Here is a 16,847-nt window from a genome sequence, read left to right on the forward strand (position 1 = left end):
CTCGGAGCACCGTGCACAGTTCCCAGTCTCTTTATCCCCCCTCGGTCAGACTCATACTCGGAGCACCGTGCACAGTTCCCTGGTCTCTGTATCCCCCTCGGTTAGACCCACACTCTGAGCAGGATGTACAGTTCCCCATTCTCCCCTCGGTTAGACCCGCACTCGGAGCACCGTGCACAGTTCCCCAGTCTCTGATACCCCCCCCTCAGTCAGACTCACACTCGGAGCACCGTGCACAGTTCCCCAGTCTCTGTATCCCCCCTCGGTCAGACTCACACTCGGAGCACCGTGCACAGTTCCCTGGTCTCTGTATCCCCCTCAGTTAGACCCACAGTCGGAGTACCGTGCACAGTTCCCCAGTCTCTGTATCCCCCCCCTCGGTCAGACTCACACTCGGAGCACCGTGCACAGTTCCCTGGTCTCTGTATCCCCCTCAGTTATACCCACAGTCGGAGTACCGTGCACAGTTCCCCGTTCTCCATATCCCCCTCGGTTAGACCCACACTCTGAGCAGGGTGTACAGTTCCCCGTTCTCCCCTTGGTTAGACCCGCACTCGGAGTAGCGTGCACAGTTCCCTGGTCTCTGTATCCCCCCTCGGTCAGACTCACACTCGGAGCACCGTGCACAGTTCCCTGGTCTCTGTATCCCCCTCAGTTAGACCCACACTCATAGCACCGTGCACATTTCCCCGGTTTCCCCTCGGTCAGACCGCACACTCGGAGCACCGTGCACAGTTCCCCAGCCTCCCCACGGTTAGATCCACACTCGGAGCACCGTGCACAGTTCCCCAGTCTCTTTATCCCCACTCAGGCAGACTCACACTCGGAGCACCGTGCACAGTTCCCTGGTCTCTGTATCCCCCTCAGTTAGACCCACACTCGGAGCACCGTGCGCAGTTCCCCGGCCTCCATATCTCCCTCAGTCAGACCCACACTCATAGCACCGTGCACATTTCCCCGGTTTCCCCTCGGTCAGACCGCACACTTGGAGCACCATGCACAGTTCCCCAGCCTCCCCACGGTTAGATCCACACTCGGAGCACCGTGCACAGTTCCCAGTCTCTTTATCCCCCCTCGGTCCATGCACAGTTCCCCAGTCTCTTTACTCCCCCTCGGTCAGACTCACACTCGGAGCACCGTGCACAGTTCCCCAGTCTCTTTACTCCCCCTCGGTCAGACTCACACTCGTAGCACTGTGCACAGTTCCCTGGTCTCTGTATCCCCCTCAGTTAGACCCACACTCGGAGCACCGTGCACAGTTCCCCGTTCTCCATATCCCCCTCGGTCAGACCCACACTCTGAGCAGGGTGTACAGTTCCCCGTTCTCCCCTCAGTTAGACCCACAGTCGGAGTACCGTGCACAGTTCCCCAGTCTCTGTATCCCCCCTCGGTCAGACTCACACTCGGAGAACCGTGCACAGTTCCCTGGTCTCTGTATCCCCCTCAGTTAGACACACAGTCGGAGCACCGTGCACAGTTCCCCGTTCTCCATATCCCCCTCGGTTAGACCCACACTCTGAGCAGGATGTACAGTTCCCCGTTCTCCCCTCGGTTAGACCCGCACTCGGAGCACCGTGCACAGTTCCCCGGTCTCTGTATCCCCCTCAGTTAGACCCACACTCGGAGTACCGTGCACAGTTCCCCGTTCTCCATATCCCCCTCGGTTAGACCCACACTCTGAGCAGGATGTACAGTTCCCCGTTCTCCCCTCGGTCAGACTCACACTCGGAGCACGTGCACAGTTCCCCAGTCTCTGTATCCCCCCTCAGTCAGACTCACACTCGGAGCACCGTGCACAGTTCCCCGGTCTCTGTATCCCCCTCAGTTAGACCCACACTCGGAGTACCGTGCACAGTTCCCCGTTCTCCATATCCCCCTCGGTTAGACCCACACTCTGAGCAGGATGTACAGTTCCCCGTTCTCCCCTCGGTCAGACTCACACTCGGAGCACGTGCACAGTTCCCCAGTCTCTGTATCCCCCCCCTCGGTCAGACTCACACTCGGAGTAGCGTGCACAGTTCCCCAGTCTCTGTATCCCCCCCCCCCTCGGTCAGACTCACACTCGGAGTAGCGTGCACAGTTCCCCAGTCTCTTTATCCCCCCTCGGTCAGACTCATACTCGGAGCACCGTGCACAGTTCCCTGGTCTCTGTATCCCCCTCAGTTAGACCCACACTCGGAGCACCGTGCACAGTTCCCCGTTCTCCATATCCCCCTCGGTTAGACCCACACTCTGAGCAGGATGTACAGTTCCCCATTCTCCCCTCGGTTAGACCCGCACTCGGAGCACCGTGCACAGTTCCCCAGTCTCTGATACCCCCCCCTCAGTCAGACTCACACTCGGAGCACCGTGCACAGTTCCCCAGTCTCTGTATCCCCCCTCGGTCAGACTCACACTCGGAGCACCGTGCACAGTTCCCTGGTCTCTGTATCCCCCTCAGTTAGACCCACAGTCGGAGTACCGTGCACAGTTCCCCAGTCTCTGTATCCCCCCCCTCGGTCAGACTCACACTCGGAGCACCGTGCACAGTTCCCTGGTCTCTGTATCCCCCTCAGTTATACCCACAGTCGGAGTACCGTGCACAGTTCCCCGTTCTCCATATCCCCCTCGGTTAGACCCACACTCTGAGCAGGGTGTACAGTTCCCCGTTCTCCCCTTGGTTAGACCCGCACTCGGAGTAGCGTGCACAGTTCCCTGGTCTCTGTATCCCCCCTCGGTCAGACTCACACTCGGAGCACCGTGCACAGTTCCCTGGTCTCTGTATCCCCCTCAGTTAGACCCACACTCATAGCACCGTGCACATTTCCCCGGTTTCCCCTCGGTCAGACCGCACACTCGGAGCACCGTGCACAGTTCCCCAGCCTCCCCACGGTTAGATCCACACTCGGAGCACCGTGCACAGTTCCCCAGTCTCTTTATCCCCACTCAGGCAGACTCACACTCGGAGCACCGTGCACAGTTCCCTGGTCTCTGTATCCCCCTCAGTTAGACCCACACTCGGAGCACCGTGCGCAGTTCCCCGGCCTCCATATCTCCCTCAGTCAGACCCACACTCATAGCACCGTGCACATTTCCCCGGTTTCCCCTCGGTCAGACCGCACACTTGGAGCACCATGCACAGTTCCCCAGCCTCCCCACGGTTAGATCCACACTCGGAGCACCGTGCACAGTTCCCAGTCTCTTTATCCCCCCTCGGTCCATGCACAGTTCCCCAGTCTCTTTACTCCCCCTCGGTCAGACTCACACTCGGAGCACCGTGCACAGTTCCCCAGTCTCTTTACTCCCCCTCGGTCAGACTCACACTCGTAGCACTGTGCACAGTTCCCTGGTCTCTGTATCCCCCTCAGTTAGACCCACACTCGGAGCACCGTGCACAGTTCCCCGTTCTCCATATCCCCCTCGGTCAGACCCACACTCTGAGCAGGGTGTACAGTTCCCCGTTCTCCCCTCGGTTAGACCCGCACTCGGAGCACCGTGCACAGTTCCCTGGTCTCTGTATCCCCCTCAGTTAGACCCACAGTCGGAGTACCGTGCACAGTTCCCCGTTCTCCATATCCCCCTCGGTTAGACCCACACTCTGAGCACCGTGCACAGTTCCCCAGTCTCTGTATCCCCCCTCGGTCAGACTCACACTCGGAGAACCGTGCACAGTTCCCTGGTCTCTGTATCCCCCTCAGTTAGACACACAGTCGGAGCACCGTGCACAGTTCCCCGTTCTCCATATCCCCCTCGGTTAGACCCACACTCTGAGCAGGATGTACAGTTCCCCGTTCTCCCCTCGGTTAGACCCGCACTCGGAGCACCGTGCACAGTTCCCCGGTCTCTGTATCCCCCTCAGTTAGACCCACACTCGGAGTACCGTGCACAGTTCCCCGTTCTCCATATCCCCCTCGGTTAGACCCACACTCTGAGCAGGGTGTACAGTTCCCCGTTCTCCCCTTGGTTAGACCCGCACTCGGAGTAGCGTGCACAGTTCCCTGGTCTCTGTATCCCCCCCTCGGTCAGACCCGCACTTGGAGCACCTTGCACAGTTCCCCGGTCTCTGTATCCCCCACGGTTAGACCCACACTCAGATCGCCGTGCACTGTTTCCCGGTCTCGGTATCCCCCTCGATCAGACCCGCACTCGGATCGCCGTGCACTGTTCCCCGGTCTCCCCTCCCTGCACGCGGAGCATCGTGCACAGTTCCCCGGTCTCCCCGCGGTCAGAACCCAACTCAGAGCACCCTGCACAGTTCCCCGGTCTCCCCTCGGTCACTCGGAGCACCGTGCACAGTTCCCTGGTCTCCCCTCGATCACTCGGAGCACCGTGCACAGTTCCCTGGTCTCCCTCGGTCAGACCCACACTCAGAGCACCGTGCACAGTTCCCTGGTCTCCCCTCGGTCACTCGGAGCACCGTGCACAGTTCACTGGACTCCCCTCGGTCACTCAGAGCACCGTGCACAGTTCCCCGGTCACCCCTCAGTCAGATCCCACACTTGGAGCACCGTGCACAGATCCCCGGTCTCGCCTCGGTCAGACCCCACACTCGGAGCACCGTGCACAGTTCCCTGGTCTCTCCTCGGTCAGACCCCACACTCGGAGCACCGTGCGCAGTTCCCCGGTCTCCCTCGGTTAGACCCGCACTCGGAGCACCGTCGACAGATCCCCGGTCTCCCCTCGGTAAACCTTCACTCGGAGCACCGTGCACAGTTCCCCAGTCTCCCTTGGTCAGACCCACACTCGGGGCACCGTAGACAGTTTCCCGGTCTCCCCTCGGTAAACCATCACTCGGAGCAGTGTGCACAGTTCTCCAGTCTTTGTATCCCCAACGGTTAGACCCACACTCGGATCGCCGTGCACAGTTCCCCGGTCTCCCCTCGGTCACTCGGAGCACCGTGCACAGATCCCCGGTCTCCCCTCAGTCAGACCCACACTCGGAGCACCGTGCACAGTTCCCCGGTCTCCCCTCGGTCACTCGGAGCACCGTGCACAGTTCCCCGGTCTCCCCTCGGTCAGACCCGCAGTCGGAGCACCGTGCACAGTTTCCCAGTCTCCCCTCGGTCAGACCGCGCACTTGGAGCACCGTGCACAGTTCCCCGGTCTCCCCTCGGTCAGACCGCGCACTCGGAGCACCGTGCACAGTTCCCCGGTCTCCCCTTGGTCAGACCCCACACTCGGAGGACCGTGCACCGTTCCCCGGTCTCCCCTCGGTCAGACCGCGCACTCGGAGCACCGTGCACAGTTCCCCGGTCTCCCCTTGGTCAGACCCCACACTTGGAGTACTGTGCACAGTTCCCCGGTCTCTCCTCGGTCAGACCGCAGTCGGAGCACCGTGCACAGTTCCTCGGTCTCCCCTCGGTCAGACCCGCAGTCGGAGCACCGTGCACAGTTTCCCAGTCTCCCCTCGGTCAGACCGCGCACTCGGAGCACCGTGCACCGTTCCCCGGTCCCCCCTCGGTCAGAACCACACTCGGAGGACCGTGCACCGTTCCCCGGTCTCCCCTCGGTCAGACCGCGCACGCGGAGCACCGTGCACAGTTCCCTGGTCTCCCCTCGGTCACTCGGAGCACCGTGCACCGTTCCCCGGTCTCCCCTCGGTCAGACCGCGCACTCGGAGCACCGTGCACAGTTCCCTGGTCTCCCCTCGGTCACTCGGAGCACAGTGCACAGTTCCCCGGTCTCTCCTCGGTCAGACCCACATTCGGAGCACTGTGCACAGTTCCCCGGTCTCCCCTCGGTCACTCGGAGCACCGTGCACAGTTCCACGGTCCCCCCCTTGGTCAGAACCCACACTCCGAGCACCGTGCACAGTTCTCCGGTCTCCCCTCGGTTAGACCCACACTCGGAGCACCGTGCACAGTTCCCTGGTCTCCCCTCGGTCAGACCCACACTCGGAGCACCGTGCACAGTTCCCCGGTCTCCCCTCGGTCAGACCCACACTCGGAGCACCGTGCACAGTTCCCCAGTCTCCCCTCGGTCAGACCCGCACTCCGACCACCGTGCACCGTTCCCCGGTCTCTCCTCGGTCAGACCGCAGTCGGAGCACCGTGCACAGTTCCTCGGTCTCCCCTCGGTCAGACCCACACTCTGAGCACTGTGCACAGTTCCCCGGTCTCCCCTCGGTTAGACCCGCACTCGGAGCACCGTGCACAGTTCCCCGGTCTCCCCTCGGTCAGACCCCACACTCGGAGCACCGTGCACAGTTCCCCGGTCTCCCCTCGGGTTAGACCCGCACTCGGAGCACCGCGCACAGTTCCTCGGTCTCCCCTCGGTCAGACCCCACACTTGGAGCACCGTGCACAGTTCCCCGGTCTCCCCTCGGTTAGACCCACACTCGGAGCACCGTGCACAGTTCCCCGGTCTCCCCTCGGTCAGACCCCACACTCGGAGCACCGTGCACAGTTCCCCGGTCTCCCCTCGGTCAGACCCCACACTCGGAGCACCGTGCACAGTTCCCCGGTCTCCCCTCGGTTAGACCCACACTCGGAGCACCGTGCACAGTTCCCCGGTCTCCCCTCGGTTAGACCCACACTTGGAGCACCGTGCACAGTTCCCCGGTCTCCCCTCACTCGGAGCACCGTGCACAGTTCCCCGGTCTCCCCTCACTCGGAGCACCGTGCACAGTTCCCCAGTCTCTGTATCCCCCACGGTTAGACCCACACTCGGAGCACCGTGCACAGTTCCCCGATCTCCCCTCGGTCAGAACCGCAGTCGGAGCACCATGTACAGTTCCCCAGTCTCCGTATCCCCCACGGTTAGACCCACACTCGGAACACCGTGCACAGTTCCCCGGTTTCCCCTCGGTCAGACCCACACTCGGAGCACCGTGCACAGTTCCCTGGTCTCTGTATCCCCCTCAGTTAGACCCACACTCAGAGCAGCGTGCGCAGTTCCCCGGCCTCCATATCTCCCTCAGTCAGACCCACACTCATAGCACCGTGCACATTTCCCCGGTTTCCCTTCGGTCAGACCCCACACTCGGAGCACCGTGCACAGTTCCCCAGCCTCCCCACGGTTAGATCCACACTCGGAGCACCGTGCACAGTTGCCCGGTCTCTTTATCCCCCCTCGGTCAGACTCACACTCGGAGCACCGTGCACAGTTCCCCAGTCTCTTTATCCCCACTCGGTCAGACTCACACTCGGAGCACCGTGCACAGTTCCCCAGTCTCTTTATCCCCACTCGGTCAGACTCACACTCGGAGCACCGTGCACAGTTCCCTGGTCTCTGTATCCCCCTCAGTTAGACCCACAGTCGGAGCACCGTGCACAGTTCCCCGTTCTCCATATCCCCCTCGGTTAGACCCACACTCTGAGCAGGATGTACAGTTCCCCATTCTCCCCTCGGTTAGACCCGCACTCGGAGCACCGTGCACAGTTCCCCAGTCTCTGTATCCCCCTCAGTCAGACCCATACTCGGAGCACCATGCCCAGTTCCCCAGTCTCTGTATCCCCCCCCCCCTCGGTCAGACTCACACTCGGAGCACCGTGGACAGTTCCCTGGTCTCAGTATCCCCCTCAGTTAGACCCACAGTCGGAGCACCGTGCACAGTTCCCCAGTCTCTGTATCACCCCCTCGGTCAGACCCACACTCGGAGCACCGTGCACAGTTCGCCGGTCTCCGTATCTCCCTCAGTTCGACCCACACTCGGAGCACCGTGCACAGTTCCCCGGTCTCCCCTCAGTCAGACCTGCACTCGGAGCACCGTGCACAGTTCCCCGGTCACCCCTCGGTCAGACCCACACTCGGAGCACCGTGCACAGTTCCCTGGTCTCTGTATCCCCCTCAGTTAGACCCACAGTCGGAGTACCGTGCACAGTTCCCCAGTCTCTGTATCCCCCCTCGGTCAGACTCACACTCGGAGCACCGTGCACAGTTCCCTGGTCTCTGTATCCCCCTCAGTTAGACCCGCAGTCGGAGCACCGTGCACAGTTCCCCGTTCTCCATATCCCCCTCGGTTAGACCCACACTCTGAGCAGGGTGTACAGTTCCCCGTTCTCCCCTCGGTTAGACCCGCACTCGGAGCACCGTGCACAGTTCCCTGGTCTCTGTATCCCCCTCAGTTAGACCCACACTCATAGCACCGTGCACAGTTCCCCGGCCTCCATATCTCCCTCAGTCAGACCCACACTCATAGCTCCGTGCACATTTCCCCGGTTTCCCCTCGGTCAGACCGCACACTCGGAGCACCGTGCACAGTTCCCCAGCCTCCCCACGGTTAGATCCACACTCGGAGCACCGTGCACAGTTCCCCGGTCTCCCCTCACTCGGAGCACCGTGCACAGTTCCCCAGTCTCTGTATCCCCCACGGTTAGACCCACACTCGGAGCACCGTGCACAGTTCCCCGGTCTCCCCTCGGTCAGAACCGCAGTCGGAGCACCATGTACAGTTCCCCAGTCTCCGTATCCCCCACGGTTAGACCCACACTCGGAACACCGTGCACAGTTCCCCGGTTTCCCCTCGGTCAGACCCACACTCGGAGCACCGTGCACAGTTCCCTGGTCTCTGTATCCCCCTCGGTCAGACCCACACTCATAGCACCGTGCACATTTCCCCGGTTTCCCTTCGGTCAGACCCCACACTCGGAGCACCGTGCACAGTTCCCCAGCCTCCCCACGGTTAGATCCACACTCGGAGCACCGTGCACAGTTGCCCGGTCTCTTTATCCCACCTCGGTCAGACTCACACTCGGAGCACCGTGCACAGTTCCCCAGTCTCTTTATCCCCACTCGGTCAGACTCACACTCGGAGCACCGTGCACAGTTCCCTGGTCTCTGTATCCCCCTCAGTTAGACCCACAGTCGGAGCACCGTGCACAGTTCCCCGGCCTCCATATCTCCCTCAGTCAGACCCACACTCATAGCACCGTGCACATTTCCCCGGTTTCCCCTCGGTCAGACCGCACACTCGGAGCACCGTGCACAGTTCCCCAGCCTCCCCACGGTTAGATCCACACTCGGAGCACCGTGCACAGTTCCCCAGTCTCTTTATCCCCACTCAGGCAGACTCACACTCGGAGCACCGTGCACAGTTCCCTGGTCTCTGTATCCCCCTCAGTCAGACCCACACTCGGAACACCGTGCACATTTCCCCGGTTTCCCCTCGGTCAGACCCCACACTTGGAGCACCATGCACAGTTCCCCAGCCTCCCCACGGTTAGATCCACACTCGGAGCACCGTGCACAGTTCCCAGTCTCTTTATCCCCCCTCGGTCAGACTCACACTCGGAGCACCATGCACAGTTCCCCAGTCTCTTTATCCCCACTCGGTCAGACTCACACTCGGAGCACCGTGCACAGTTCCCCAGTCTCTTTATCCCCCCTCGGTCAGACTCACACTCGGAGCACCGTGCACAGTTCCCCAGTCTCTTTACTCCCCCTCGGTCAGACTCATACTGGTAGCACTGTGCACAGTTCCCTGGTCTCTGTATCCCCCTCAGTTAGACCCACAGTCGGAGTACCGTGCACAGTTCCCCGTTCTCCATATCCCCCTCGGTCAGACCCACACTCTGAGCAGGGTGTACAGTTCCCCGTTCTCCCCTCAGTTAGACACACAGTCGGAGTACTGTGCACAGTTCCCCGTTCTCCATATCCCCCTCGGTTAGACCCACACTCTGAGCAGGATGTACAGTTCCCCGTTCTCCCCTCGGTTAGACCCGCACTCGGAGCACCGTGCACAGTTCCCCAGTCTCTGTATCCCCCCTCGGTCAGACTCACACTCGGAGCACCGTTGCACAGTTCCCTGGTCTCTGTATCCCCCTCAGTTAGACCCACAGTCGGAGCACCGTGCACAGTTCCCCAGTCTCTGTATCCCCCCCCCCTCGGTCAGACTCACACTCGGAGTAGCGTGCACAGTTCCCCAGTCTCTGTATCCCCCCCCCTCGGTCAGACTCACACTCGGAGTAGCGTGCACAGTTCCCTGGACTCTATCCCCCCCTCGGTCAGACTCACACTCGGAGCACCGTGCACAGTTCCCTGGTCTCTGTATCCCCCTCAGTTAGACCCACAGTCGGAGTACCGTGCACAGTTCCCCGTTCTCCATATCCCCTTCGGTTAGACCCACACTCTGAGCAGGGTGTACAGTTCCCCGTTCTCCCCTCGGTCAGACCCGCACTCGGAGCACCTTGCACAGTTCCCCGGTCTCTGTATCCCCCACGGTTAGACCCACACTCGGAGCACCGTGCACAGTTCCCCAGTCTCGGTATCCCCCTCGATCAGACCCGCACTCGGATCGCCGTGCACAGTTCCCCGGTCTCCCCTCCCTGCACGCGGAGCATCGTGCACAGTTCCCCAGTCTCCCCTCGGTCACTCGGAGCACCGTGCACAGTTCCCCGGTCTCCCCTCGGTCACTCGGAGCACCGTGCACAGTTCCCCGGTCTCCCCTCCCTGCACGCGGAGCATCGTGCACAGTTCACCGGTCTCCCCTCGGTCACTCGGAGCACCCTGCACAGTTCCCCGGTCTCCCCTCGGTCACTCGGAGCACCGTGCACAGTTCCCTGGTCTCCCCTCGATCACTCGGAGCACCGTGCACAGTTCCCTGGTCTCCCTCGGTCAGACCCACACTCAGAGCACCGTGCACAGTTCCCTGGTCTCCCCTCGGTCACTCGGAGCACCGTGCACAGTTCACTGGACTCCCCTCGGTCACTCAGAGCACCGTGCACAGTTCCCCGGTCACCCCTCAGTCAGAACCCACACTCGGAGCACAGTGCACAGTTCCCTCGTCTCTCCTCGGTCAGACCCACACTTGGAGCACCGTGCACAGATCCCCGGTCTCGCCTCGGTCAGACCCCACACTCGGAGCACCGTGCACAGTTCCCTGGTCTCTCCTCGGTCAGACCCCACACTCGGAGCATCGTGCACAGTTCCCTGGTCTCTCCTCGGTCAGACCCCACACTCGGAGCACCGTGCGCAGTTCCCCGGTCTCCCTCGGTTAGACCCGCACTCGGAGCACCGTCGACAGATCCCCGGTCTCCCCTCGGTAAACCTTCACTCGGAGCACCGTGCACAGTTCTCCAGTCTCCCTCGGTCAGACCCGCACTCGGAGCACCATGCACAGTTCCCCAGTCTCCCTTGGTCAGACCCACACTCGGGGCACCGTAGACAGTTTCCCGGTCTCCCCTCGGTAAACCATCACTCGGAGCAGTGTGCACAGTTCTCCAGTCTTTGTATCCCCAACGGTTAGACCCACACTCGGAGCACCGTGCACAGTGCCCCGGTCTCTCCTCGGTCAGACCCACATTCGGAACACTGTGCACAGTTCCCCAGTCTCCCCTCGGTCAGACCCACATTCGGAGCACTGTGCACAGTTCCCCAGTCTCCCCTCGGTCACTCGGAGCACCGTGCACAGTTCCATGGTCCCCCCCTTGGTCAGAACTCACACTCCGAGCACCGTGCACAGTTCCCCGGTCTCCCCTCGGCCAGACCCACACTCGGAGCACCGTGCACAGTTCCCCAGTCTCCCCTCGGTCAGACCCGCACTCCGACCACCGTGCACCGTTCCCCGGTCTCTCCTCGGTCAGACCGCAGTCGGAGCACCGTGCACAGTTCCTCGGTCACCCCTCAGTCAGACCCACACTCTGAGCACCGTGCACAGTTCCCCGGTCTCCCCTCAGTCAGACCCACACTCCGACCACCGTGCACCGTTCCCCGGTCTCTCCTCGGTCAGACCGCAGTCGGAGCACCGTGCACAGTTCCTCGGTCACCCCTCAGTCAGACCCACACTCTGAGCACTGTGCACAGTTCCCCGGTCTCCCCTCGGTTAGACCCGCACTCGGAGCACCGTGCACAGTTCCCCGGTCTCCACCCTTATCAGACCCACACTCGGAGCACCGTGCACAGTTCCCCGGTCTCCCCTCGGTTAGACCCGCACTCGGAGCACCGCGCACAGTTCCTCGGTCTCCCCTCGGTCAGACCCCACACTTGGAGCACCATGCACAGTTCCCCGGTCTCCCCTCGGTTAGACCCACACTCGGAGCACCGTGCACAGTTCCCCGGTCTCCCCTCGGTCAGACCCCACACTCGGAGCACCGTGCACAGTTCCCCGGTCTCCCCTCGGTTAGACCCACACTCGGAGCACCGTGCACAGTTCCCCGGTCTCCCCTCGGTCAGACCCCACACTCCGGGCACCGTGCACAGTTCCCCGGTCTCCCCTCGGTTAGACCCACACTCGGAGCACCGTGCACAGTTCCCCGGTCTCCCCTCGGTTAGACCCACACTTGGAGCACCGTGCACAGTTCCCCGGTCTCCCCTCACTCGGAGCATCGTGCACAGTTCCCCGGTCTCCCCTCACTCGGAGCACCGTGCACAGTTCCCCAGTCTCTGTATACCCCACGGTTAGACCCACACTCGGAGCACCGTGCACAGTTCCCCGGTCTCCCCTCGGTCAGAACCGCAGTCGGAGCACCATGTACAGTTCCCCAGTCTCCGTATCCCCCACGGTTAGACCCACACTCGGAACACCGTGCACAGGTCCCCGGTTTCCCCTCGGTCAGACCCACACTCGGAGCACCGTGCACAGTTCCCTGGTCTCTGTATCCCCCTCAGTTAGACCCACAGTCGGAGCACCGTGCACAGTTCCTCAGTCTCTTTATCCCCCCTCGGTCAGACTCACACTCGGAGCACCGTGCACAGTTCCCCAGTCTCTTTATCCCCACTCGGTCAGACTCACACTCGGAGCACCGTGCACAGTTCCCCAGTCTCTTTATCCCCCCTCGGTCAGACTCATACTCGGAGCACTGTGCACAGTTCCCTGGTCTCTGTATCCCCCTCAGTTAGACCCACAGTCGGAGTACCGTGCACAGTTCCCCAGTCTCTGTATCACCCCCTCGGTCAGACTCACACTCGGAGAACCGTGCACAGTTCCCTGGTCTCTGTATCCCCCTCAGTTAGATCCACAGTCGGAGTACCGTGCACAGTTCCCCGTTCTCCATATCCCCCTCGGTTAGACCCACACTCTGAGCAGGGTGTACAGTTCCCCGTTCTCCCCTCGGTTAGACCCGCACTCGGAGCTCCGTGCACAGTTCCCCAGTCTCTGATTCCCCCCCCCCTCAGTCAGACTCACACTCGGAGCACCGTGCACAGTTCCCCGGTCTCTCCTCGGTCAGACCCGCACTCGGAGCACCGTGCACAGTTCCCCGGTCTCCCCTCGGTTAGACCCACACTCGGAGCACCGTGCACAGTTCCCCGGTCTCCCCTCGGTTAGACCCACACTTGGAGCACCGTGCACAGTTCCCCGGTCTCCCCTCACTCGGAGCATCGTGCACAGTTCCCCGGTCTCCCCTCACTCGGAGCACCGTGCACAGTTCCCCAGTCTCTGTATCCCCCACGGTTAGACCCACACTCGGAGCACCGTGCACAGTTCCCCGGTCTCCCCTCGGTCAGAACCGCAGTCGGAGCACCATGTACAGTTCCCCAGTCTCCGTATCCCCCACGGTTAGACCCACACTCGGAACACCGTGCACAGGTCCCCGGTTTCCCCTCGGTCAGACCCACACTCGGAGCACCGTGCACAGTTCCCTGGTCTCTGTATCCCCCTCAGTTAGACTCACACTCGGAGCACCGTGCACAGTTCCTCAGTCTCTTTATCCCCCCTCGGTCAGACTCACACTCGGAGCACCGTGCACAGTTCCCCAGTCTCTTTATCCCCACTCGGTCAGACTCACACTCGGAGCACCGTGCACAGTTCCCAGTCTCTTTATCCCCCCTCGGTCAGACTCACACTCGGAGCACTGTGCACAGTTCCCCAGTCTCTTTATCCCCCCTCGGTCAGACTCATACTCGGAGCACTGTGCACAGTTCCCTGGTCTCTGTATCCCCCTCAGTTAGACCCACAGTCGGAGTACCGTGCACAGTTCCCCAGTCTCTGTATCACCCCCTCGGTCAGACTCACACTCGGAGAACCGTGCACAGTTCCCTGGTCTCTGTATCCCCCTCAGTTAGACCCACAGTCGGAGTACCGTGCACAGTTCCCCGTTCTCCATATCCCCCTCGGTTAGACCCACACTCTGAGCAGGGTGTACAGTTCCCCGTTCTCCCCTCGGTTAGACCCGCACTCGGAGCTCCGTGCACAGTTCCCCAGTCTCTGATTCCCCCCCCCTCAGTCAGACTCACACTCGGAGCACCGTGCACAGTTCCCCGGTCTCTCCTCGGTCAGACCCGCACTCGGAGCACCGTGCACAGTTCCCCGGTCTCCCCTTGGTCAGACCCACACTCGGAGCACCGTGCAGTTCCCCGGTCTCTCCTCGGTCAGACCCACATTCGGAGCACTGTGCACAGTTCCCCGGTTTCCCCTCGGTCAGACCGCACACTCGGAGCACCGTGCACAGTTCCCCAGCCTCCCCACGGTTAGATCCACACTCGGAGCACCGTGCACAGTTCCCCAGTCTCTTTATCCCCCCTCGGTCAGACTCACACTCGGAGCACCGTGCACAGTTCCCCAGTCTCTTTATCCCCACTCGGTCAGACTCACACTCGGAGCACCGTGCACAGTTCCCAGTCTCTTTATCCCCCCTCGGTCAGACTCACACTCGGAGCACCGTGCACAGTTCCCCAGTCTCTTTATCCCCCCTCGGTCAGACTCATACTCGGAGCACTGTGCACAGTTCCCTGGTCTCTGTATCCCCCTCAGTTAGACCCACAGTCGGAGTACCGTGCACAGTTCCCCAGTCTCTGTATCACCCCCTCGGTCAGACTCACACTCGGAGAACCGTGCACAGTTCCCTGGTCTCTGTATCCCCCTCAGTTAGACCCACAGTCGGAGTACCGTGCACAGTTCCCCGTTCTCCATATCCCCCTCGGTTAGACCCACACTCTGAGCAGGGTGTACAGTTCCCCGTTCTCCCCTCGGTTAGACCCGCACTCGGAGCTCCGTGCACAGTTCCCCAGTCTCTGATTCCCCCCCCCTCAGTCAGACTCACACTCGGAGCACCGTGCACAGTTCCCCGGTCTCTCCTCGGTCAGACCCGCACTCGGAGCACCGTGCACAGTTCCCCGGTCTCCCCTTGGTCAGACCCACACTCGGAGCACCGTGCAGTTCCCCGGTCTCTCCTCGGTCAGACCCACATTCGGAGCACTGTGCACAGTTCCCCGGTTTCCCCTCGGTCAGACCGCACACTCGGAGCACCGTGCACAGTTCCCCAGCCTCCCCACGGTTAGATCCACACTCGGAGCACCGTGCACAGTTCCCCAGTCTCTTTATCCCCCCTCGGTCAGACTCACACTCGGAGCACCGTGCACAGTTCCCCAGTCTCTTTACTCCCCCTCGGTCAGACTCACACTCGGAGCACCGTGCACAGTTCCCCAGTCTCTTTATCCCCCCTCGGTCAGACTCACACTCGGAGCACTGTGCACAGTTCCCTGGTCTCTGTATCCCCCTCAGTTAGACCCACAGTCGGAGTACCGTGCACAGTTCCCCGTTCTCCATATCCCCCTCGGTTAGACCCACACTCTGAGCAGGATGTACAGTTCCCCATTCTCCCCTCGGTTAGACCCGCACTCGGAGCACCGTGCACAGTTCCCCAGTCTCTGTATCACCCCTCGGTCAGACTCACACTCGGAGCACCGTGCACAGTTCCCCAGTCTCCCTCGGTCAGACCCACACTCAGAGCACTGTGCACAGTTCCCTGGTCTCTGTATCCCCCTCAGTTATACCCACAGTCGGAGTACCGTGCACAGTTCCCCGTTCTCCATATCCCCCTCGGTTAGACCCACACTCTGAGCAGGGTGTACAGTTCCCCGTTCTCCCCTTGGTTAGACCCGCACTCGGAGTACCGTGCACAGTTCCCTGGTCTCTGTATCCCCCCCTCGGTCAGACCCATACTCGGAGCACCGTGCACAGTTCCCTGGTCTCTGTATCCCCCTCAGTTATACCCACAGTCGGAGTACCGTGCACAGTTCCCCGTTCTCCATATCCCCCTCGGTTAGACCCACACTCTGAGCAGGGTGTACAGTTCCCCGTTCTCCCCTCGGTCAGACCCGCACTCGGAGCACCTTGCACAGTTCCCCGGTCTCTGTATCCCCCACGGTTAGACCCACACTCGGAGCACCGTGCACAGTTCCCCGGTCTCGGTATCCCCCTCGATCAGACCCGCACTCGGATCGCCGTGCACAGTTCCCCGGTCTCCCCTCCCTGCACGCGGAGCATCGTGCACAGTTCCCCAGTCTCCCCGCGGTCAGACCCCAACTCAGAGCACCCTGCACAGTTCCCCGGTCTCCCCTCGGTCACTCGGAGCACCGTGCACAGTTCCCTGGTCTCCCCTCGGTCACTCGGAGCACCGTGCACAGTTCACTGGACTCCCCTCGGTCACTCAGAGCACCGTGCACAGTTCCCCGGTCACCCCTCAGTCAGATCCCACACTCGGAGCACAGTGCACAGTTCCCTCGTCTCTCCTCGGTCAGACCCACACTTGGAGCACCGTGCACAGATCCCCGGTCTCGCCTCGGTCAGACCCCACACTCGGAGCACCGTGCACAGTTCCCCAGTCTCCCTCGGTCAGACCCCACACTCGGAGCATCGTGCACAGTTCCCTGGTCTCTCCTCGGTCAGACCCCACACTCGGAGCACCGTGCACAGTTCCCCAGTCTCCCTCGGTCAGACCCCACACTCGGAGCACCGTGCGCAGTTCCCCGGTCTCCCTCGGTTAGACCCGCACTCGGAGCACCGTCGACAGATCCCCGGTCTCCGCTCGGTAAACCTTCACTCGGAGCACCGTGCACAGTTCTCCAGTCTCCCTCGGTCAGACCCGCACTCGGAGCACCATGCACAGTTCCCCAGTCTCCCTTGGTCAGACCCACACTCGGGGCACCGTAGACAGTTTCCCGGTCTCCCCTCGGTAAACCATCACTCGGAGCAGTGTGCACAGTTCTCC

This window comes from Chiloscyllium plagiosum, unplaced genomic scaffold (assembly GCF_037043375.1).
Source record: "Chiloscyllium plagiosum isolate Xiang-an unplaced genomic scaffold, Cpla_swu_hap1 HiC_scaffold_49, whole genome shotgun sequence".
In the NCBI taxonomy this organism is placed as follows: domain Eukaryota; kingdom Metazoa; phylum Chordata; class Chondrichthyes; order Orectolobiformes; family Hemiscylliidae; genus Chiloscyllium; species Chiloscyllium plagiosum.